The sequence below is a fragment of the Python bivittatus genome, unplaced genomic scaffold, assembly GCF_059951505.1.
Source record: "Python bivittatus isolate LINGU-HERP-01145 unplaced genomic scaffold, Pbiv_v1 ctg000700_np1212, whole genome shotgun sequence".
In the NCBI taxonomy this organism is placed as follows: domain Eukaryota; kingdom Metazoa; phylum Chordata; class Lepidosauria; order Squamata; family Pythonidae; genus Python; species Python bivittatus.
The window spans coordinates 12,747,549-12,772,991 of record NW_028277098.1 but is presented as its reverse complement, the minus strand read 5'-3'; the positions used below and the strand labels follow the sequence as shown (position 1 = coordinate 12,772,991).

Here is a 25,443-nt window from a genome sequence, read left to right as displayed (position 1 = left end):
TGATATTTCTGTAATATTTTTTTCCACTTCCGCATGCTTCAACAAACTATTTCCACAGGGACTCATGCCTTAAATAATTTTACAACTACAGCAACCCAGTTCTGGGCATTTTTAAGCTATCACAGTTTTAATAATTTTTCAAATTATTTTGGTGGAATTTCAACCGCAATAGGTTGCACAGTGGGAATCAGTTCACTGAATCCATTAGGATCTGTATGCATAGAATTGTCTGAGTCCAAAAGTAAGGGAAGATTTATGTGGCCATATGCATAAAACAACTACTGCAGGCTAACTACCTCAATGATGTGTTAACTCAAACACAATATTTCTTAATAGATTGTGACAATCTGGGGGTCCAGCATCCCATACATTGGGCTACCATATTCCTCTTTTAAATATTGCTGAGATAGATATGCTATTACCATTCATGTGATTTCTAATTACTAAATCTCAGCCTGAACAAATGAGAATCCAGGTCTAAGTGCTGCACTTCTGGGAAAAAAACAAATAGGCCCCTTTGTCCAGTCTCCTTTCTGCTCATGAAGAACCTTGTAAGAATGTCTAACACATAGGGATGACAATTCCCCAAGATCGTGCCCTTCAAACTATAACATCTACACTCTTTTTCTTTTATCAAATTAGTGAGAGGGCACCTGGCTGCCATTCCTGGTTCACAGTTTAGCAAGCATTAGTTGATGTTGAGTGGCATTCAACTTGAATAAAATAAATAAAATAAAAAAATAAAAGTGGGGATAAGCAGTTTATCAATCCCCCTTCAGTAAATCACTTCTTGAGCTGAAAAGACTCAGGATGGCATGATGATTGAGAAAACTCTAAGGGTCATAATTCCACTACTATTTTCCTTTAAGCTTTAAAAAAAGAAAGACAAAAAAAAAAGGGGGGGGGAGTAGATTTGCAATTCTATGCACACTGATCTTGGAGAAGGATCCAGTGAACACAGCAGGATTTATTTCTGAGTTAACCTCCTTTAAGATTTTGAAATGAGAGAGAATATGGTGGGGAGGCAGACATAAAACAGACACATACGATTAAGTAGAAACATTAAGCAAGAATCAAGATAGGCACTGGAGTGAAAATTGGAGTGAAATCTAGTTTCGCATGGATACTGAAAGGAAAGGAGCATAATATGACAGAAGTTCAGACATTTCCCTTGTGCCCGGGAAGAATTTTAGAAGAGCTTATGTGATTGGAAAGCTAATCTTGCCTCCTCTGCTAATGCCCATATCAGAAATGGCTCCCAAACTGACAGACATGTGCCCAGCAAGTATAGGCTCTTCCTCTGGACTGTCCTTATGCTCCATACCTAGGCAAGCTCCTCCTAAGGTGAAAAAGCTCCTAATACAAAAATCTATAGTGTAAGCCAAACTTGCATGTGGGAGGAAGATGTTTCTCCTGTGTGGCATTAATATAGCAGCCCTGCAACCTTCTTTCTATGCCCTTTGAGGGCATGGATTGCTCATGTGAATCTTCTCAGAGAAAGAATGGAGGGTGGCCACCATGATAATTAAGCATATGGGAAGCAATATCGAGAGTGGATTTCTGGTTTAAAGAATGTAGAGCTGACCTTGGGGAAGATATGAGAGAACCCTTAAGGGAGGAATGGCAGAAAAGATAACACAGATGTGAGGCCAAGGGAAGAATGGGAAAGAAACTCAAAATAATTTCACATTGATTTTGTTTAGTAGAAGTTGGAACCAAGAGAGACTTGGGCAGACTTTCAAGATTCTGTTACTACAGGAAAGAACATTCCTGGCCTATCTCATAGAGCTGACACCTAGCAGGAGAGATATGTTCTATTTCTGTTGGGAAGAGGTTTGTGGGGTGTGTGCATGTCTGTATGCATGTGTGTGTACGTGTGTATGTGTTTATGTGCATGTGTATGTATTTATACACTCACATACATACACATACCATTTCAATCATTGTGACTACAAAATACAATAACTATAAAACCAGTGCAAAGCAATAATCAATCTAATCATCACGATCAACATGAAAAATGCATATTATTAAGCACCTTCAGTCATCCCAGGTTCAACCAACTAACAACTGCCTCAGTCCCCAAATGCTCTTTGGAACAACTATATCTCTAAAAACTTCTATAAGCAATGAGAGCGTAGTTCTTAAGGGTATTCCACAAGACGGGAAGTCTGCAAAACCCCTCATGGCACATGTTGGTAGAGGTGAGGAATCTCAACAAGCACACACTGCAGACATGTATGTGGTGGGCAGATTCTATTAGGAGTAGGTGGTCTTGCAGGTAATCAAGTCCCAAGCCATGTAAAACTTTAGGAATATAGTCAGCACCTTGAAATGCATCCAGAAGTGGACCAGTGACTTATGCAGTATTAATAAACTGCAGTTCAATCTAAATATTTTTAAAAAAAATCTGTTACAAACACCATTATGGTAAGGAAAAAATAAATCTATTCTATTGCAAGCACAGTTTTTCTCTTCTTTTCAACGAATACCAGAAGGAACCTTTTCTCCTTAAAGGCATTTGTTTAATGAGATGACTCTAACTCAATGAGGAGTCAGGATTCAAGTCATTATGAATGGCTAAATTTGACACCTAGGAGTTTCACTGGACTTATCTGGTTCAGCTCTGCTTGAAGCTAAATGAACAATAAGCATCCCCTAACATGCCAAAGTCATTAAAGCATTTTTTTTTAACCTTAAATGGCATTCAGCTGAATAAGGCGATTAATATACTCACTCAAACTATGTGAAAGTAATCACACAGAAAAGGTCACTCTAAGTTTTTTGCTATGCAAGTGTACAAATAAGCAAGTACTTTATTTTAACAATAAAGACATACCATAGGTTCTATCCTGACCAATTGGTCTTGTTCCAGATCATATTGGTAGTATATCCTCAAATTATGCATTTATGGTTGCTATATGCTGAAGTCAACCCATCTTTTTTTTTTCTTCTTAACAACTCTGGCTCTGTAAATCCAGTCAGGTGTCATGGCTGATAACAATATGCCAAATGAAACTGCTGAAGGCTTATTAATAAAAAGCCACATGATAGTACAATTCTATTCAAGCAGCCAAACCAATTTGTCAAGATGAAATTTCAAAATCTTCATGCTATGCAGGTTTATAAGTAAATATAAGATGTAGCCTTATCTCTGTGATGAACTGAAAACTTTTTCACCGCATTTGCCATGGTCTATTACCAGGCATATCAGCTACCATAAACCTAAAACCAGTAATTTGTAAACAATTATTCATGACAACTGTCTAGGTCAGGGCAAATGTAAACTCTCTAATTCAAAGGGCAAGGTTGCAAATTTATTATCATTTTTTTAAAATCCAAAATTCCAAAACAAGGATATGCCGTACCAAAACTATATTTTTTATTTCATTCTTCTAAACTGTCTTTCAGGTAGTATTTACTTGGGAATACATGGACAATATATCTCTATTTTTATGTGATTGTACATTACACTATATATTTTCAGAAAGGTGGGCAAATGTTTAGACAACATTGAAATATATATATATATATAGAGAGAGAGAGAGAGAGAGAGGGAGAGAAAGGGAGAGAGAGAGAGAGAGATTATGAGGTGTGACATTTCCTGAAAAGAAAGGGCGAGAGAGATCATTTGGCACAGTAATACCTATCACTGAGAAAGATAATTCAATTCTTTTTTTACCCATGCATGTGATATTGGGCAAATAAATAATTAAAACACATTGAGGAAATAAAAGAAAAAGAAAAAGGAGGAAACAAATGAGAAAGGGGATGAAGTTGGGGGTCGGTAAGAGGAGTTGCTGGCTGGGGAATTCTGGAAGTTGAAGTCCACACATTCTGAAGTTGCCAAGTTTGAGAAACACCGCTCTAAATGTAAACATTTAGAGCTCAAATGTAAACCCCTCAGACATCTCACACTTTTTAAAAGATAAGCACAACCCTGACAAGGACAAAGCACTGTGACAGCAGTAGAAGTCGGTGATTTTCTTCTAAGAAATAGAAGTGTTTAAGAATCTGTGAAACCATCTTGATGGGTTTTTGTTTTTTTAAGAAGGGTATTCCTTGAAAGAGAGCAAAGGTTCCTGTCCTACAATGAACATAAGACTGGATCAAAGGTCTTTGTATGAGGCTATGTTAACTGCCTGGGGCAACTGAATATTATCTTGAACCAGTGTGCCAACAAGTGAGCAACACATTTTTTGTGCTTTTCTTTAATCTGTGACACAGCAACTTGGTATTAGCATCTAGGTCTGAAAGAGAAAGAGAGAACTTTGACACAAGTAAAATATTCACTGCCTTTTCAATTTTATTTTTTTTTAAAGCAACAACTTGAGAGGTCATAACTGGCTTTGTGGTGAGTGGAAAATATTCCACTTAGTATACAGAAACCATTTGGTTCGTTATTTTCTCCCAAGGGAAGGAGCTTTTAGGAAGTCCTATATGTCAGTAGAGTTGATGTCTCCTAGCTGAGATTTGCTTTATCTATTTTAACCATCAATTTGATGGCTCTTTCCCAAAGTTTTCCAGCCAATTCATTACTTAAGAAAGCAAACTCAGTAAAGAGAAATAGAGAATGAATACAGGTAGTCCTCACTTAATGACCACAATAGGGACCAGAAAATTGATCATTAAACAGGGCAGTCATTAAGCGAGTCACCACGTGACTGGACCTGATTTTACAGCCCTTTTTATGATGGTCATTAAGTGAATCACATGGTCGTTAAGCAAATCCAGCTTCCCCAATGGACTTTTTTGCCAGAATTCACTTAACGACCAGGTGATTTGCTTACAACTGCAGTGATTTGCTTTACGACCATTGTAAAAAAGGTCACAAATCATGATCATGTGACTGGGGGGGGTGCGACAGTTTGCAATGGTTGTAACATACAGGTCATAAAGTACAGATTGTAAAGCATTTTTTCCAAGGCCATCGTAACTTCAAATTATTGTTACATGAACAGTTTTTAAGCGAGGACTAGCTGTACTTTGAAGAAGCAGTAACTGCCTTGTTAGAGACAAAATTCTTGCTCTGGAAAACATGTATTGGTATCCTTGCCAATTTTCTTCTACTGATATTTATTACCACTAAACTCGGAAATCCTTGTAATAGATGCTTTCTAATATGTGCATATTCATGCTTGATCAGCAGAACACATGACAGTGTTTACTGGAATATGGCATTCATAAATTGCCACAGTCAATGTTTGAAGTTGGATAAACAAACATTCTCATCCATAACCATTCAGATATGTGTAAATAATTTGCTCCTACATACACTATAGATCCAAAATAAGAATGTAGAGAGAGTTTTATTAGCCTCTTGTCTCACCAATCCTTATCAAAATCAGTGTTTATAACTAAGGACTGCAGAGAAAAAAAAAGTTTGATGTCCATCATGCAATAAATGGCTGAACAGCTGAAAAGATACAGTGAGTGGGGCTCCCTAAGGCACATGGAGATTAGAGGAAGATTGCGTTTAGCCTAAGGGCAATGTTGCCCAAAGTGGTATCAACCATGCAACTTCCATTTCATAGAAAGGCATTTGTATAGCAGTACATAAATGATATGGGGCTAAAGGAATGGCCAGTGGGAAAAAAAAATCCCTGTTTACTTTTTCAAGGGATATATAGAATTCCCTGGAAAATGTAAAACTGAGCAATTTCATAACCTTCTCTGTTTGCTTATTTAATATCCAATTCACTGCATTTTTAATTCATTTTATTTTTATTTTAGATATTTATAAGCTTTTTAAAAGGTATTTATTTTTATTTTAGGTATTTATAAGTGTTCTTTAGACAAAAGGCTTTCACCAAGTAATTTAGAAATGTAGTCAAGATAATACAAGCACAATTTAAACCGCAATTTATAAAAATTGCACATAATTCCCTGGAGTCTCTTTTAGCTCTGTAACTTAAGACTGTTGAACAAACATGTTAGCAACACTTAGGAGATGACAGGATCTCAATTCAATGGGGAGAAGTGACTTGAAGTTGCCATAATCTGAAAAAATAACATTAGTGGTAAAAGATCAATGATGGTTTGTTATGGACATGAGGAAGTAGCCATTGCATGTGGGCCAGAAGTCTTGATAAGCTACTATTATTGAAGAACACATGCCAAGATTGCATGAATAAGCTTGGCCTTATTCTTTCCACCTCTGAGTTTAAATAACATGCTGCTGGATCAGAGGGGGAAAGTTGTAGATTGTAGCTGTCAGAATGATAATGTTTGAAATGATGATTTTGACATAATCCAGGAAGTGATATACCCCAAACTGATTCATTACTTTGATAGCTCCACTTTTGCTGTTGTATAGCCAATAGGACTGTGCACTCACAGGCTTGAATGCCTGCCTTTCTTCACCAGCATGGGCATTAGCCCCAAAGCAGTCAAAGAGGATGTGTTGAAGCATTCAATTTCAGGAAGATAACTTTTTCCAGTGCTCCAGTGGTAAAAACAAACAAACAAAAAACTGCAGTGTATAGTCTGGTTCTTGCCTAGAGACAAAACACCATAGAAACAAAATCTCTGGCAGGATTTCCCTATATAATATTTGGAGAAAGGCAGACACTTATTGAACATCAGTCCTGAGTGAGGTCAGCCAAGTGGATCAGGAAGGAAAGATTGGCTTGGTTCTTGGAGGGGACAGCTTCACATTATGACCAAATGGATATTTCCTGGGTTCATTCTCCCATTCAGTGTTATAAGACTTCCCAAACCACTCTCTATAATAGCGAAATACTCAGTGTATATGATCCTCTTGTTCTCCAGTAAAATCTGCCACACAATCTGTCAGGACATGAAGCTTTGCAGAATTACTTGGCAACTCATTGCAATTTTGGTTTGTTAGGTTTCAGGATAAAAATGAAGACGGAAACCTGTTAGATAAGTCATTGCTTTATTGAAGATTTCCTAAAGGTGGAATTTATTATTACTCCTACATTGAGAAGAAATGTACATCATATAGATATTTGGGTAAACTTGGATCTGTTAATCTGTTGAGGTAGCAATAAAACTGGGGGTTGTGAGGAAGCTAAAATCCTCTGGATGCAAACAATAAATTCTCAACTAGCCATGAACTTCTCTTCTCTTCTCTTCTCTTCTCTTCTCTTCTCTTCTCTTCTCTTCTCTTCTCTTCTCTTCTCTTCTCTTCTCTTCTCTTCTCTTCTCTTCTCTTCTCTCCTCTCCTCTCCTCTCCTCTCCTCTCCTCTCCCTCCTCTCCCCCTGCCCTCCCCTGCCCTCCCCTGCCCTCCCCTCCTCTCCTCCTCTCATTTTGCAGCATTTGCAACCTGCCACAATCCCAGAGGATTCTCAGCAGCATAAATCAACAAAGAAAAAATAAAAGGTGCTTTAGCCAAAGCTGGGTAAAGGCCACGTGTTGTCTGGGCAAGAATTGAAAGTTCAGGAGGACCCCAAGAAATAAACCATCTCCTTTGTTGGCAGTATGACCTCAACCAGAGAAACTACAAGGACCAATATTATTGGAGGGACCCAATGTCTGTTGATCACAAGCAACTCTGTCTTGGCAGGATTAAATCTGAGCTTCTTTCACCTCTATCTCTATATTTATCTATAGAAATACGATAGATAAATAAATAAATAAATAAATAAATAAATAAATAAATAAATAAATCTCATTCAGATCCTCACAGCTTCCAGACATTGGATCAAGAAATCTTATGAATCTCCGACTTACAGAACTCATACAACTTTGAGGATGCTATCTAGCCAGGCCTCAAATAATTTTCTATTTCAATCATGACTACCATTAAGAACAATTCAAGAAGGTCTCCTTTAATATCACAAGGGCTCTGCCATGCTTATTTTCATATATTGTGACTATAATCTGGTCCATTCTCTAAGCTTCTTTGATGAGTTGATATAGAATTGCTTTCCCCAACCTGGAGACCTCACTCACATGTGAGGGATCCAGAAGGTAGAATAGAAATCTTTATTGTCATTGTACTACTTGTACAACGAAATTAAATGCCATCCCAGTGCAACTTTAAAAATATAAAAACCATAGAACACATAAAACACATACTCACAAATGTCCTTAAAATATTCCAACTTTACTCTGAATAACCATAGTCTGAGCTACACCCATAACAACAGCAGATGGTCACTATAGGAAAAATAAAAAATCCTGCTCTTGGTGAAATAAGCTTATATTATTGACAGTTCTACAAATGGAATAGTAGAATAGGAATATAAAAAAAATAAATACATTAGCATATCAGACTGTTCTGTCTTGCTTCTCATAGGTGGATCAGGGCAATTTGTGCTCCAAGTTAAATATTAAGATGGGCCTTATGCAAGCTATTTTATTGTCATACTGACTGTGCCATGTCATCACAATGAACGTTTTATTATATGTAAGTATGTTTCTGCAACACATCAACAATCCATGGATATTTTTCTCTAAGAACGCACATCTGTGAAACAATTTGAATGCATTTGGTACGTGTTAATTAGATAATATGTACTCTAAAACACTGAAGAAAAAAATTAGATATTATGCAATAACAGTTAATAATAAAACAGGTAATAAACTGTGAGACAAGGAAGTATGTGGATTTCAATGCGGCCTGTATGAAATTCCTATATGATGCTGCAAAATTTTTTTTTAATTCCAAATTATGTGCTAAAATATAGCATATGAAAATATGCCTCCATGTTTAGCACAGATAGCTAATTTTGTTCTGTATAATGCAACTTTTTCCTGGCATTAGGCCTAAAATGTGTCTTTGATCAAAGAAAGTATAGCAAATTATTGCTGCTGGGTATATCTTTTCAGTAGCTTACATTATTTTTTTTCTTTTATTAAAAATTAGGTAGTTTTAATTCATTTGCATATATATACATCCTTCCCCCACTAAAAATTAAAGTTTTTAATAAGTAAGGACACTGATATACTGCTATGCACAATATTTATCATTGGGCCATTAGCAGTGCAAATTAAAAACAAAAATAGAAACAGTTTAAGCAAACAATTAAAATATAAATAGTTGTTGTATGCCGCCCAGCGTTGCTTTTAGTGAGATGGGCAACTATATATATTTGCTTAATAAATAAATAAATTATAGAAGAGGGTAAAAGTTCGCTTCTACTCTGAAGCACATTTCTGTTATTTAAAAACAAAGCAATGTTACATCTGTGAGATTTTGGTTTTTGTTTTAAATCTAGTCTGATATCCAAATCATAATATTTTAAGTTTTAGAATGAATCAAAACTGTTTCAAGGACAGTGTGTACATATGTGTGTACATTCATGTGCAGATACATACATTAATTGACTAGTGGCCATTAATCATTTGTGCAACTGTTGAGAGCTGGAGGTCTTGAGGGGCAGGTGTGGCCAAAATTTTGCTTTAAATCTGCGGTGCTGTCAATCACTCAAAGTTGGCATAAGTAAGGGTAAGAATTAAGGACAGATGAAAAAATAATTTCTTTCTCATGTGTGTGCAAACCTGAGTGATAGCCAGCGTGGTGTAGTAGGTTAAAGGCACTGGATCAGCCATTTTTGAAATTTTGCCAAGAAAACTGAAAGGATTTGTCCAGGCAGTCACCAGATGTCAACATTAACTCAAAGGCAATAATGATGATGATGATGATGATGATGATGATGATGATGATGATGATGCAAACTTACCATTTAAATTTCTAAAATGTACTACCCATGCTTGCTTGCAAAAAAAAAAAAAAAAGGAATATATTAGAATAATTGCATATAAGAATGCATATCTTAGGGAAAATGCATACAAGTTGTGCATATTAGAGAACATGTAAGCAAAAAGTGTATATACATTTTCAGGTTGTTGTTTTTTTAAGACAAACTAAAACAAAACTGGGTGAAACCAATGGAAGAATGGAAAATAAAATGCTGAACAAAACCAGTCTTGACAGATACTACATGAATTTTGTACCTTAAATGTGCTGGATTGCCAACAGGAATTGTACCCCTGATGTTTTATAAGTCATCTTTGTGGACTATGATGATGCAGAATATTTCCACATTTGTGATACTCAGCAATCTATTTTCTAGAAGGCTGGCAAGGAATAAGGCTGGCAGAGATTGTCTGACCACTCCAAAGGCCTTCTCTAATGATCCAGAGATAATCCAACTTGTCCCAAGTCATCTTGAAGATAATCTGTTCCATCTCATTTCCTGGTTCAAAAAATAAATCACTGGCATGCTCTCATTACAATGTTATGAAAACCCAAGCCATTTCAAAAGAGCAGTGATCAGAAGTTGTAGTCCAGCCACTGATTATAAATTTTCTCATCCATAATTACTTGAAAGAATTGAGATGCACCAGATCTTTTCACTTTTTTTTTTCCTTTGAGAAAAACCCTTCCTCCCTTTAGGTGTTAAGCGTGTTCAGAGGTTGAGGCTGTATGCCTGCATGCATCCTCCTTTACAGAACCATTAAGCCCAATTGCCCCATCTTTCTAGACAGTGGAACTAATTGGTTCTGTGCATATGGAACAACAAAGAATGTGACAACATTTTTTAGCCCAAAATGACACTTCTATGTCCTGGATGCCTCCTCTGGCAACAACACTAATTATTTTAATCTAGCAAAAGTCATCAGAGGCATTCATACTGTACTTTTGATTTACATTTCCAGACTATAGAAACTACTTACATAGGGCACTTCCACTGCCATATTCCAAAATCTCTCATCAATCTTTGGCACCTGCAATTTGACTGAGATTCTGCCCTCATTCCCCACTCCTCCCCATTAGGATGGTGGCTAGATTGCCACCACTGAGGAAAAACCTCACTGAATCTAATCTTTCTCCTCCTCCTCTCCCCATTACACACAAGGGTCAAAATATCTATTTCTTTATTTCTTTCTTACACAGCTGCCACAGAGTTAAAACAACATGGTCCACCTTGTGTACATGGCAACATTACACTCCCCCATTGGGGGAGATGGGCAGCATACAAATTTAATAATGAACATTTCCCAAAGTACCCTTTTGCCTCAGAATTTGATTTTTGACCAAATCCAGTGTCTAATCCTAGCAATGAAGTGTAGCTTTCTCTGGAAGTTACTGCTCCCCACATGTAGTATTGGTGGCATATGGTCTGAGAATGGAGGACCTCTGGTCACCCATTTTCTATATTTTTGGTGGCAGAAAAAAATGCCTTGTTGAGGCTCTTGAGACATATCACTATAGATATAATCCTATTCCTCTGTAGGAAATCCTTTCAGTAGGCTTATAGCTCCTTCTGGAACTTCTCAGTAAAAGAATGTAAATTGTAGTGTTGGAGATATGACACTCAAATGCTCCCTCCATTGTTGGCATCTTTCATGACACACACAAGTGTAACATCTCTGAGACTGTTCGAACAGCCAAACAGCAATGTTGTTTGCTGATTACCAGGACAGACAAAGTAGTAGGACTCATCAACAGAATTCTTCATGTACTGGTACACCCTTGTTTTGCCTTAAAAATATTTACAAAATGGATATGTTTTTCTCTGTTAAATTGCTAATGTTCAAAAAATGCCCTGGGAACTCTTCCAAAAGGTTTAGGTTACATTCCCACAGCCACCTCTCTCTCCCTCCTTCAGTGAGACCTTTGCTTAAAAATAAAACAAACCAAACACATCAACAAAACAGCCCTGAGGAGATTGATAGATTTGTAGTCTGAGAACAGTTGTGTTGTTTGTCTAAAAGCCATACCTGACTTAGGGGCATTGCATTCATTGTGCTCTGGCAATGTATATCAACACAGTGTTGGAAGAATGCTAGTCAGGCCTGGGTGTAAAAATTGCGATCATTCAGAACTCTGCCACTTGATTTCAGAGGGCCCATTAAATGTTTCCCTGCACTATAGGCCTCAGTGAGGCATTGGGTACAGCAGGTAGTTAATAATTATAGTTATTATTTCATTTTATGAATAATTTTTATTAAAAGAAGATTTTACAAAGATTTTAAAAACTACAGAAACATAGAATAAGAAATAGAAAAAGAAAAAGATTATAAAAGAATAAAAGAAAAAGTGAAGAATAACAAAAAAAGAAAAAAAGAAAAGAAAGATACCTCAAGAAGTGACTTCTAATCTTCTTTGCAGCAGTTACAAACATAGCAATTGCCAACTCCACCCTCCCATATTGTATATCATAGTTCCCTTCTTTCCATAAACCAACCTTTTTAAGCAGTAAATTCTGAAATCAGCAGTTCATTTATATCTGTTTTCAGCAAAAAGTCTATAAAGAGGTTCCAGTCTTCTATAAAAGTAGTTTTAGTTCTGTCCTTAATCAAACAAATCAATTTAGCCATTTCTACAAACTCAGACATCTTCACAATCCTTTCCTCCACTATGGGTGTTTCTGTAGTCTTCCATCTTTATGCATATAATAACCTCATTGCAGTTACCATATATGAAACCAATCATCCATGAGCCTTTTCTAGTTGAATGTCCATAAGTCCTAATAAGAAAAGTTCTGGTTTCATCTGAAGTTAATTTTGAAAACTCTCTGCATCACCATATGTATTTCTGTCTGCTATTTTTTTGCTTTGTCACATGTCCACCATGCATGATAAAATCTCCCTTCGTGTTTTTCACATTTCCAACAGTGATTAGAAGTACTTTTATACATCTTAGACAACTTCTCTGGTGTCATATACCAATGGTATATCATTTTTTAAAAAAATTCTTTTAAATTGTAAGACAATGTGAATTTCAGATCTTTTAACTACATTCTCTCCCATTGATCCATGTGAATATTATAACCAAAAATTTTGGCCCGTTTTCCCATACATTCTTTAACTTGTTCTTCCTCCATTTCAAATCTCAACAAAAGTTTATACATTTTAGCAATCACATGTTCATCATTTATACATAATTCATTTTCAAATTACATTTTATCACATTCTATTCCTGGTACTTTTTTTTCTATATACTGTATAGTTATATTTATTTTTTTTTTAACAGAAGACTCAAGTTATGCCTCTTGTGCACAGCTCTTGTCTTGCATATGCTTAGAAAATGACCATTACTACCTATTTGCTATATATTACCCAAACAGGTTGTTTTGAGGTAAATACATATTGGAGACAAACTTCCTGTCTGATGTCTGAGTTTAATTATGCAAAATGGGTAAATATGTATCACCCAAAATTACATAGATATTTCATTCCAATATTTTTCAGAAGGGTCTTACTGCATAATTTGGGGAAACTTCTCCCCATTCTTTTCTGTTCTAGACTGGGAAACAGCCATTTTGGTTAAAAGGAGTGGGAATGGAAAGGAGATGAATATAGACAGATGGAAACCCACCTCAATTTCAGGTACAAGTTACTCATTTTGAATGCACTCATGGGCCTTCAACATTGTGCCTTCTACACATTTAGCCCATTGTCACCTAACACTTTTTCTAGGGGTGTTTTATGTTCAATTTGCACTCTCTGTGTAATCTTGGGAAAAGATACAGCCATTTTAAGAATCTGCAAACAAACAGTAGGTTCATAACCCTACATGTTCTGAAGCAACTTTATAGTATCAAATCTGAAGCTCTGAACATCCCATTTGTTATTCACATTCTGGCTATACTCTCTTTTTCTCTTCTTCCATAATAGGAGAGGGAAAAGGAGGAATTTCATGGTAAGTGCCTCAAAGAACACAAGGCCACTCATAACCAAATATGTCTGAAAGCAGCAACAGCTGTAACTTTGTACAAATCTTTATTCCAGGCATCTTTGTAGGCTGGATAATTAATCATGCCTGAGCTACCATGATCTTACAAGATAAATACTTCTTCTGATTGTGTAATGGGTGAATTGTAAGCTATCTGAAAGTAGTTAAGCTCCTACTCCATTCATGTGTATTGCACAAGCAAGAACAGCATCCAGAATCTTTGATTCCCCCCCCCCCTTTCATTTGTCAAAGCCATCCTAGCTATCATTTCTCAGATGTTGAACATAATATGAAGATAACGGTACAAGTATTCCAGCCCTGGAAAAACTTCAGTATTAAAGTGAAGTCAAATAAAGGATGAAACCTGAAAGCAATTAGCAGAAAAGTAAAAGAAAATATACTTCTCCATTTCCTCCATTCCATTTTGAGTTTTGTGGAACCTTTCATTCCCTTTAATCTAATACAGTAAAGTTTAAACTGATTACATGCCATCAAGTCAACTTCTTGGGATTGTGTACATAAAATAATTTCCAGATTAAATATGCATTTACTCCTTCTCCACCTGCCTCTGCTAGTATTGCCAAATCATCAACAGCATATGAATAGGCAGATATGATTGTCTGAATATAGCAAAGTGAGAATTTGGCAAAAGAATTTGGTTTAGAAGTTAAACAAGCTGAGTGGATCCAAAGCAAATAGAAAGCAAATTAGGATGCACTGAAGAATAACACACACACACACCACAAACAAATAGGATCTATACCACTGAAGATATAGACCTTTTTTATTATTATTATTCTCTCCATTTTCTAGACAATATGGAAGCAAAGCTTCTATTGAAGCATGCCTTCTGGTTGACTCCAGCTAGAATACATTCAACATTTTAAGGAGAAATTAAGCCTTTCTGTGATTTCCTGCTATTGCTATTTCCGCTGAAACAGGCTCAAGAAATGTACTCCCACTGATCTTGAATTGTCTCGATGAAGTGTATAATCAAAGATGGTATCAAATTATATGCTAACATTTCCCAGAAGTAATCCCCAATTTACAGCTCGGCCCTATGCACATTTATTCAGAAGCAATTCCCATTGTGTCCATTTGAGCTTCTTCTTGAGCAATTAGAGCTTAGGTAAAACTACAGCACAAGAAAGAACCAATGCTATTAAATGGTGGAGGCAGGCAATAATATGAGAAAACCCAAATGAATATATCTGAAGATTGGATTAGTATATTTGCACACTGGAAACAGGAAGTAGGCAGGTCCCAATGGGTTGCATGGAATAACCACAGCTGTGCACAAAAGATGAGTGTTCAGTAGACAAAGCAAAAAAGGTTTAAATTTCCACTTTCATACCTTTCTGATGTAGTTTCTACTCTTTTATTGTCCTGTGTGACCATATTTTAAATACATATTCCAGGAGCCACCAGAGAACTTTGTAAAGGTTAATATGAACACAAGAAACAGTTCCTCACTACATCTCACAACTGCTAATTAAGATAATGTTTATCATGTTTCATATTGACCTTCAAAGTTCTATGGGGGCTACACTGATTCAATTCTTCACATAAGGAACAAACAGGCATTAAAAAAAAAAATCACTCAACTGTTTCTAGGGAACTGCACAGGAATTGTCTACATTGCAGTGATAGGGGTGGGATTTGCCAGCTGACATTTAGGAGTCTTACATGCACATACACACACACATGGCCCAAGGGTGTTTGTGCTTGTGCTGACTCATCACATTGTCTCTTGATCAAGAACTAGTATCTTTTTAACAACTGAAAAAGTTTGAACATTACTAATCCTACTGAGCAAAGGAAATTTCAAAAGCAACAGGATGTGTCTTTTGCAGATAACATTACGTTATCACTAATAACATGGAACTATCAATGCCAGTTTCCCTTTAGAGCACACAGATTTCTCATTTTCCCTTCATTAGATAATTTAATAGGTAATAATTTATTCAATGTATAAGGTAACCTAGTCAAAGCATCTCATGCTCTAGTCGTCTCCCATATAGACTATTGCAATGCACTTTACATGGGGATACCCTTGAAGAGTATCCAAAAGCTACAGCTGGTTCAAAATGCAGCTGTGCAGGCAATTTTGGGTGCTCCAAGGACAGCACATGTAACATCTTTGCTGTGTGAACTGCACTGGGTGCCAGTTTGCTTCTGGTCCAATTCAAGGTGTTGGTTATCACCTTTAAAGCCCTATATGTCATGAGACCAGGCTACCTGAGGGACTGTCTCATCCCCATTACAATGACCTGTCCCACCTGGTCAGGCAGAGAAGGTATGTTATGGGCCCCATCTATGAAAGAATGTTGACTGGCGGGGCCCAGGAGGAGAACCTTCTCTGCCATTGCTCCCACCCTATGGAACACTCTCCCCCAAGAGGTGAGGCAGGCCTCCACTCTCCCAGTCTTCTGGAAAGGGATGAAGACCTGGTTCTGCCAACTCGCATGGGCCTTGAGGAGGGGTAACCAACCCTGGGGGTGGCTGGCACCTTAGAGATGCTCCTGCAGGTTAACAATCTCACTTACCATCAATTAACTTGGAAGATGATATTTATTAATTGAACATTGGTTTACTGTATTTTAATCAGTATTTATTCTTGTTTTATTGTAAACTGCCCAGAGTCACTCTTTGAGTGAGATGGGCAGTGACTGAATTTGAAATATAAATAAATACAGTAAATAAAACAAAACAAAGGAACCAAATATGGTAATTGCAATCTGTGGAGAAAAAGACAGTAAAAGGAAATTCCAGAAACCAGTCAAGGGTGGGCCTGCTCAACAAGCTAAGTTTTTAAGCTTTCCTGAAGGATAGCAAAATCAGACTTTGGAGAAATATTATTACAATGGGCAAAGGTGGCAAGAGAGAAGTCAAACCTTTGGAGTTGCATCAAATGGCACTAGATGTTGATTAATTAAAATAATGAAATTCTGATTTAACAATTAGGAAATCAAATAAAATCCAAGTTCCAATTTGAAATACAGGGACATTTGGAAAACTGAATGTGAATTGAACATTCAATTTTCTATTTTATGTGTCTAATTATAAATTATGATTCCTTGAAGCTTACCTAGAGATAAAAAATAATGTGTCAAATAAGGATTGTTTTGATTTGGTAGAATATCCACATTGAAAAATGTCAGTCCTTCATAATTTCTTATTTGTTTCAAACATATTGCATATTTATCATCCCAGATATTTTATTAACATCTCTCAAATAAATAATTGTATATGTTATATTTTCTGTGAAGGAGAATAAAATACATATTGTATTAGTACATTAACACAGCACCTCAGACTGGGGAGCTATTTGGGGGGCATAGTGTTTACCCAGGTATAGTTTTCTTTGGAAAGAGATCACTGGAATCAAGGTGTTCAGAAATCTTGACTTTATTTACAAATAAACTCTTAGATCTCCAGGGAGACAAAGATTCCTGGGTATCCCAAAGCTGATAACTTTTTTTTTGGGGGGGGTGAATTTGCATCATTGTTGACTCCTGGTGACTGCCTGGATTAGTCCCTGAAGTTTTCTTGGCAAGGTTTCTTGGAAGTGATTTGCCATTTCTTGCTTCCTGGGGCAGAGAGAGGGTGACTGGCCCAAGGCCACCCAACTGGCTTTGAGTCTAAGGCAGGACTAGAACTCACAGTCTCCCAGTTTCTAGCCCAATACCTTAACCACTACACCAAACTGGCTCTTGATAACTTATAATACTCTCTATAAATCAACTATCCATGTATCTTCATATGCCTTTCTTTGCTGTCTTGCTTGAAAATTTATTCCCTTGCACAATAAGTACAAAGAAACATAAATAGTGCCCTGCTGGATCAGACCCCTCGCCAATCTAATTAAGAAGTCTGTTCTCACAGTGGCCAACCAACTGCATAAGAAAGCCCACTGGTCTCTCAGCAGATGGACTTCAGAGCAATCACACTGCCATCAAAACTAATAGCTGTTGATCCCCATGCCTTCCATGAATGGGTCCAACCCTTTCTTGAAGCCAGCCAAGCTGGTAGCCAACACTACATCTCATGATAAATTCCAAAGTAGAATTACATGTTGTATAATCAAGATTACAGCGCCCTGAATTAAGGTTTAGGAAAATGTCTCATTTTTCCCTATTTATAAAGTTAAGATCCAGCTGTGGGAACTTAGTAGGTCCCATAGAAAAATAAAACTACTGCATATCTTTAAGCATTTATACTCCTTTGACACAACCAATTTCAAACCAAGTAATGCTTTAAGGTAACTAATGGTGATAGTATGACAACCAAGATTCAAGCCAAGCAATGCTTTAAGGTAACTTATTGTGATAGCTCTATTGCCAGCAAAGTTAAATGTTACTACAAAATCCACTGTAATAGTATTAGGAATTAAGAATATTATTTTTACCTATAGCATATTAAGTGTTAGGCCAGAAGGAAAGTGCAGCCTTGGGGGAATGTTGACTTTCTTGTTTTGATAGAGATTTTAATACATTAACAAGATGATATTTAATCCTGAGAGCCAGTTTGGTATACAGGTAGTCCTCACTTAACAACTACTTGTTCAGTGATTGTTCAAACTTATGATGGTGCTGAATGAGTGGTACTTATGACCAGTCCTCATAGTTGCAGCTGTCACAGCATCTCCATGATCACATGATTGCGATCCAGGTGCTTGGCTCACAATTACGATGTTGCAGCATCCTGCAGTCATGTGATCCCCATTTGCGACCTTCACTGCTGGCTTCCAACAAGCAAAGTCAATGGGGAAACTGGCAGGAGGTCACAAATGGAGATCATGTGACATTGCACTTAACAGCAGCATGGGATTCACTTAACGATGGCAACCAGAAGTGCTGGAGCTGCCATCACTAAGCGGCACAGTCACATGATGTTGTGCTTTACGACCGTGTTGCTCAGTGACAGAAACTCCCATCCCAATCACTGTTGTTAAGTGAGGACTACCTGTAGTGGTGAAAAGCACTTGATTAGAGGTCAGTTGTGATGGACTGGAATGGTGGGAGGGGAGTAAAGAATGTGCTCTCATCTCCAGAGGAGCGAGGAAGAGATAAGCGGAGGAGACTGGCACCTCCCTAAGAAAATCCACCGGTGTGAACTGGCTGAGCCTGGGAACTGGTTTCATTCTGGGAACATTCTTGTTAAGGGGTTGTAGCTAATAAACCTTGCTGGATTGAGTCTGCATGGTCTCCTGGAGTTCCTTGGGCTAGGCCTGACATCAGTAGACTATGAGTTCTTGTCCTACCTTAGGCATGGAAGCCAACTAGATGACTTTGGTCCAGGCACTTTCTCTCAACCCTTGGAAGAAGGTAATGGCAAACCATTTACAAAAATGTTGCCAAGAAAACTACTTGTTCATATACTGTATTTTTTGGGTCACTAAGAATGTATGAAAACAACCTTGTGTAATCTTTTTTTCCTTGCATGAAAGGCAATTTCCTTCTATTGAAACCAATGGCAGACATGAGACTGAGGGCATATTCTCTTTGCACCCTTAAGCGGCTTCTACCCCATGCTGAGGTAAGCTGGACTCTATCCCAATTTAAGAAAAAATATTGTCAAGATTGGGATTCTTTGGAGAAGATTTGATACCTATCAGTCCAGCCTGCTAGCTACTATGCCTTCATCTCATTGAACAATTCTCCTGCTGCTGTGCCCTTTCAACTTTCATGCCAGGAAAGAAATTGCCATCAAAAGCATCAAAATGCACATATAAAAGGGGCAATAGCCAACTTTAATTTTTAGACATCCTTTCTTGCATTTTCCTGGGTTTGATTTAAAGATATGTGCTGTAACTATGGCTAGAGGAGTTTCTCATTATCAAAATCTGTATAACATTTGCTTAAAATGCAGAATATCGCCAGTTCAAAACCCAGCAGGAAAAAAGCTTTATTGGTATTTTTTTTTTCCTCTATGCTACCCACTTCTGGTACCATGTTCATTAGTGCACCATTTTATTGTTTTTCCTGTCATTTGATATGAAAGGATAGGACAGTTTCAACTTTTCAACCAAGCATCAGTGTGCATGCACGCACACACGCATGTGCACGCCCACACACACACATATAATAGTGGGTAATTTAGGAGAAGGGAACTGGGTAATTTAGGGAAAGAAAAGTACTTAAAAACAATCATTTCTGCTGAGTTCTGACCCAATAGCCTTCTGCATGTCAGGCATATGATTGTTATAGCCATTATGTTATTGAATACTATTAGTAGCAAGCTGCAGCAGACAGTAGTCACCTGCAAGGCAATGATCAGCAACCAAATAAGGGAGGGACTATACCACGATGAACATAGCCAATCAAAGTGATTAAAAATATAAAGTGCAACAGGCAAATCAAACAGCAACGCTTAAAACTGACCCAAGCCAAAAACACTACTTTCAACAGAAAGCAAGAAACTGTGGACAGAGATCACATTTGCAAGGGGTTAGGGAGAAAGTAGAGGACAATGCCCTTCAAAAATGGTTGGTGTCCTATACTGACAACAGGGCAACTTGGCATTACAGAATTGCTCTGAGTATAAACATCCTGTTTCATAGCCACTTTGCACGCTAGGTTATAAGCAATTATATAGATAACAAGGTGATGATATATATATAGAGAGAGAGAGAGAGACAGAGAGAGAGAGAGAGAGAGAGAGAGAGAGAGAGAGAGAGAGAGCGCTGCCAAAGGAACTGTGAATGACCTTAATGAATGCTTTTTCAGACTTCTGATCTGAGGAGCAGAACTCTCTTCTAACCCTATATTTGTTGTCTTAGTTCACTGTGTTCATAACATTTTGACAAAGGCATGAGCTGAGAAGTGTGAAAGTTGGCTATTACCTCTGAAGTTCTGCCAGTAGAATAGAAAGTAAAAATTGACATCAGCTATAGCCTTGAGAAAGTGGTGATATTTACACCAAGCCAGGAAGTTGAAAAAAGAGATGGTGTTTGATCAGAGAACAGGATTTTGATTGACGCTGCTAAATTGAGGTTTATTTCCCTTCTACTATGTTTAGTCCTGAGAAAGAGGCAAAGTTTTCCACATGTACAATTAGGAGAAAGATTTAAAGTTGATAAAATGACATGGTTTTGAATTTGCTAAAATGTATTTGAAATTCAGTTATTTACTAATGAATATCTTATTGCTAAAATGTATAAACTTTTGTTGAGTTTTGAAACAGAAGATGAACAACTTAAAGATTGCATGATAAAATGGGCATTGGGATAATTATCAAAAAGGGAATTAATGTTTGCATTTACATTCCTTCATTGGGAAGGAATATACTGGCACTGGCTTGTGCTCTGCGAGGGGGGAAAAATGTACCGGCGCCAGGGCATTGCTTTCAATGTCTATTCCCCATTGTGTGCCTGCTTACTCTCTGGTAATCCCTTCTTCTCCAATCTCTCCATTCTGAAATGTGGGCGGGGGGGGGAGTAGCGAAAAACAACAGGTCAGGCACAGGACAACATGTACTGACTGTAATGGCGATGGCGATCATATGACTGAAGGATACTGCTAAGGTCATAAATGTGGGCATTGGTTATAAAGTTATTTTTTTCAGCACTGTTGTAACTTCAAACAGTCACTGAACAAGCCAATCACTAAATGAGGACTACCTGTATTGCGTTTTTAATTCTGTGTTGCTGCCCAGAGTCACAATTGAGAGATGGGCATCCATATAAATTGATGATGATGATGATGATGATGATGATGATGAAGAAGAAGAAGAAGAAGAAGAAGAAGAAGAAGAAGAAGAAGAAGAAGAAGAAGAAGAAGAAGAAGAAAGAATCTTTTTTTTTTTTTTGCAGAGGTATTTTATATGTGGCAGAATGTTTGTTTCTGATATTTCTGGTATTTCTCTACATTAAATCCACTCTGAGCAGTATATAACAGAAATGCAGATTACATAAAAACCAAAAATAAATCAAAAGGTATGATAATTAATCACCATTACCTACAGATAACAAAAGAAAATATAATATCGCCCAAGGGCTCTCTTCTAGAACTAAGTTTTTACCTCTTTTCAGAAACTTCAGGGAGGAAGCAGTTCTTAAACATAGATGCAACTGTTCCAGGTTGGGGTGCCACTATTGAGAAGGCCCACTTAAAGGGCCCTGTAGATGGAATTCCTTCAGAGGTGGGACCCAGTAGGACCTCTCCCCTTGATCTTACAGAATGGGCAGATTCACTTCAGAGCAGGCAATGTTGGAGAGAGCCAGGCCTCGAGACTTGTAGGGCTTTAAAGATAAAAGTACTTTTAAAAGCACCCAGAAGCTGACTGAAAACTGATGGAGCCTCTGGAATAGAGGTGTTTTTTGGACAAATCTTGAAGTGCCCAGTACTATCCAGGCTGCTGCACATTGAACCAGTTTCTGGCTAGTCATCAAGTGCAGCCTTCTGGACAATGAATTAAACTGATAAGAACAGATACTATACTTGATCTTAGCCAAAAGGCTGAGAAGTGATGCCTATGTGAAAGGTGTTGCAGTAGTTCAGCCATGGGGTGACAAGGTCCTGCATGAATGTTCATAATGTTTTCTGGTCCAGGAAAGGTTGCAGTTGGCACTCAAGATGTAAATGTGCAAAAATTCTCCTGGCTACAGCCTCTACCTGCTGTTTAAGCAGGAGCCATGAGTCCAGGAGAACCCCAAATTGGAAGCCAATTCTAACAAGGGAGCATGACTGTCAACAATTAAAGGTTGTCTATATCTGGAATCAGAAGGTTTCTGTATTCACAGTTTTGTTGTCTTGCTAGGATCTAGTCTGTTGTTCTTCATCCAGACCTTAACAGCTTCCAGACACTGAGACACCACATCACCTGCCATGGATCATCTTCTATATAATTGTGGGACTGATCCTGTAGATGGGAGCTGCTGACTCACAAATTTTGGTTCTAGACAAACATAACTTGCATTTTGGACTTCGACTCCTATCAACCTCAGCCAGTCATTTAAAAGGGACTGTATAAACTCTAGTCTGAAATATCTGGAGAGCCCTAGTAAGATTAAGAGATATGTAGCTCAGTCACGAAGCATATATCGCCTTTTGGAAGTCCCATTTCATTGCAGCCTCTGAAAAAAGCCTTAGGCATCCTCATTCTGTCTATGGTGCTCTGTTTTTTATTTAGCAGCTTATGCATTGGGGGCAGGTTTTGTTGCCAAGTGGAATCAAGCACAAAATCTAATGTGAAAATCCAGACACCGCATCCACTCTCCTAGCTCTATGTTGTTTCAAAGAGCTCTGTTGAAAGGAGTTTTTGGAACTGTATTGACTTAGCAGGTTTTCAGTTCTCCTATGCCTTGTAATTACTTATTGGGTTTTGGCTCAGAGGTTAATGGAAAGCAGCATGATGTCAGGGTAATAGATCTAGAGTCAGTCAAACAACTAATATTAGCTATTCCCTAAAGAGCTCTAACACTGTTTTATCAAAACCAGGACCAAAGAATGGCTACTAAGCAACACATTTTTAAATGGCCATAGGAAATGAATTAAAGAGTTGACTTCAAGGTTGAAACAGCCAACAAAGGGGTGGAGTGGGGAATCCATTAAACTGCTTTTCGTATTTGAGCCTACTGAGCTAATACTCAGATTTTGCAGTACAAAATGTCTGCACTAAGCCACTACACCAAAACATTTAATTATTGATATTTCTCTGCTCAAGTTTCTGCCGTCCTTATTACTGAAGCAGCTGCAGGCTGAGGGCTTCTGCAATCTGCTCTGATCAACAAAGCAAAGGCTGGATGCTGGGCAGAACACAACAGGAAAGTCACTCACTGTATTAAGCGGAAGGAAAACAAAAACAACTTGGGGAGCCCAGGATTTTGACTGCAATCCTGTTCCATTTCATGCATGGCCACTCTTTCCCTTCCGAAGGAACCAAATAGCTGTCATAGCCCCATTTCAGCACACCTTCCAAAGATTACCCATCCAAATAATGCTGTGCTTAAAATGTCTTTGGCAGTTTTAAAAAATCAGCTTCCTTGAATTTGTTGGGAAAAAACTCACTTTCATTTTTTTTCTCTCAAAGGAAAACAAGTGTTGGTGAAATCTCAGAGACTTCCACTTACCATCTGTTCAACATCCAATAATTTCTCCAGGGGTCCACAACCTGTTGAGTTTCTCGTGCTCCTTTCAGTCCCTTGAGGGCTTTTTCAGATTTGCAAGTGTGAGCAGCCAGGGAGTCTGAAGCAGAGGAGAGAGTTATAACAAAACACAGCATCATGAGTAACACCCCTCTCTACCATCTCCAACAATAAAGTAAAGCATTAGCAAAAGTTTTTTTTTTCTTTTCCCAAGAGAAGCAAAGTTTGAAGAGACTAGGAGATAGATTTCTGAAATATAGGCCTACTGGAAGCCCTGTTCAGGTGCTCAGTTGAACACATAGAAGATCAAAGTAGGAGAGAATGGCTCTGCTTAAGCAACCATGTCCCTTGCTCTTCCCAGCTTTCAGGTGATCAGCTGAAAGTCTGAAGGGAATTTATATGCGCCTTATAAGGCTCCTGGATGAACAAAAAGTTGTGTTCAGATTCTCAGTACATCTTCCATTCAGTCTTCTGTTGAACATGTGAAGCTCAGGGAGAGTAAGTTGTGTGCATAGTGCTTTTTTCTTGTTCCAACTGAGCCCACCACATCTTCAGCTGAACATCTGGGAAAAAAAAGCCTTATACCTTCATCTGTATCCCCAAACCTTTTCTAATAATTACACAAAAGTCTTGAAAAGCTCTATCTGGGAAATCTTTGTAGATGATGGTTACTCTCCTCTCCCCCTGCTTTCCAAAATTTTACTGAAGAGAAGAAAGGAAGCTATCAACCTTCTACAACAGAGTTTATAGATCACTCCTAAATTCTGCATGATCAAAATAGAAACTCCGGGCACTATTTTTTCAAAAACCTGGTTAGCATATCTAAGTTCTCAGAGTTCCAACGCTGCAAGTTTTGTTAATTTGTAGCCTTTGATCTAACCTCAGCCACTGCTTTGCATCCTATTTTCCCTGCAAAGTTTCCAAAAGTTTATGGAAGGATATAAAAGGAGGCAATGGAAGAGGAAGATAGAAAGCAGGAAGTTAAGAGAATTGTGTTGAGCTACGAGGCACATTTCCAAGCAGGATTGGCTCAGCATATAAGGGCCTGAGGATTTTTGATCTTCTGATTTGTAACATTATTTTTATTATCTAACTGCAAAATTTACCAAGAAGAAATGTGCAGGCTTGAAAGTTGATTTGTTTTACCGCTGTTGTTGCTCCCTTCCTCCTCAGATGCTTTTATTAAAATAAAGATAATGATCAAATACAAAATTTACTTGCTGATTCCAGCTGTGTTATAATATACCCAGATTATGCATATTAATGTAGGGGAAGAAAAGTAAGGTTAACATCAGTTCTTGAAAGAAACCTGCTTCACTGGTGTTTGCTTTCCTCCCAGTTGTCATTAGCTAACCCATTGGGCCATAACAGAGCGAGAAAGAGAGAAGGCCCATCTGAGAAATGGCTTGATCATACTTAGCACATTCTACAAATGGCTTTTGGCATATATTCTATTGCGGGAAACAGGCCCACTCCATTAGATCTTCTAAGCAACTGAGAATGTTTGGCTCTTTCTCTCTTTGAGCTGCATTCCTTCCAGCTGATTCACAATACAGGAACTTTAGCTGCATCAAAGCCTTTACAGTACAGATGAAGAAGCGGTAGATGTGTTGCTGAACAATAATTTCCAGATTCTTTCACCACTGGCCATATTGGCTAGGGCTGTAAGGAAGTAGAGCCTCTGCATAACTGTTGGTCACTAAA

General features: G+C 37.8%; 1 pseudogene; it reads right to left on the bottom strand.

The window, feature by feature from the left end:
* Nucleotides 1-21,983: 21,983 nt before the first annotated feature.
* Nucleotides 21,984-22,123, bottom strand: LOC112541798 (U2 spliceosomal RNA; annotated as a pseudogene).
* Nucleotides 22,124-25,443: the final 3,320 nt, after the last annotated feature.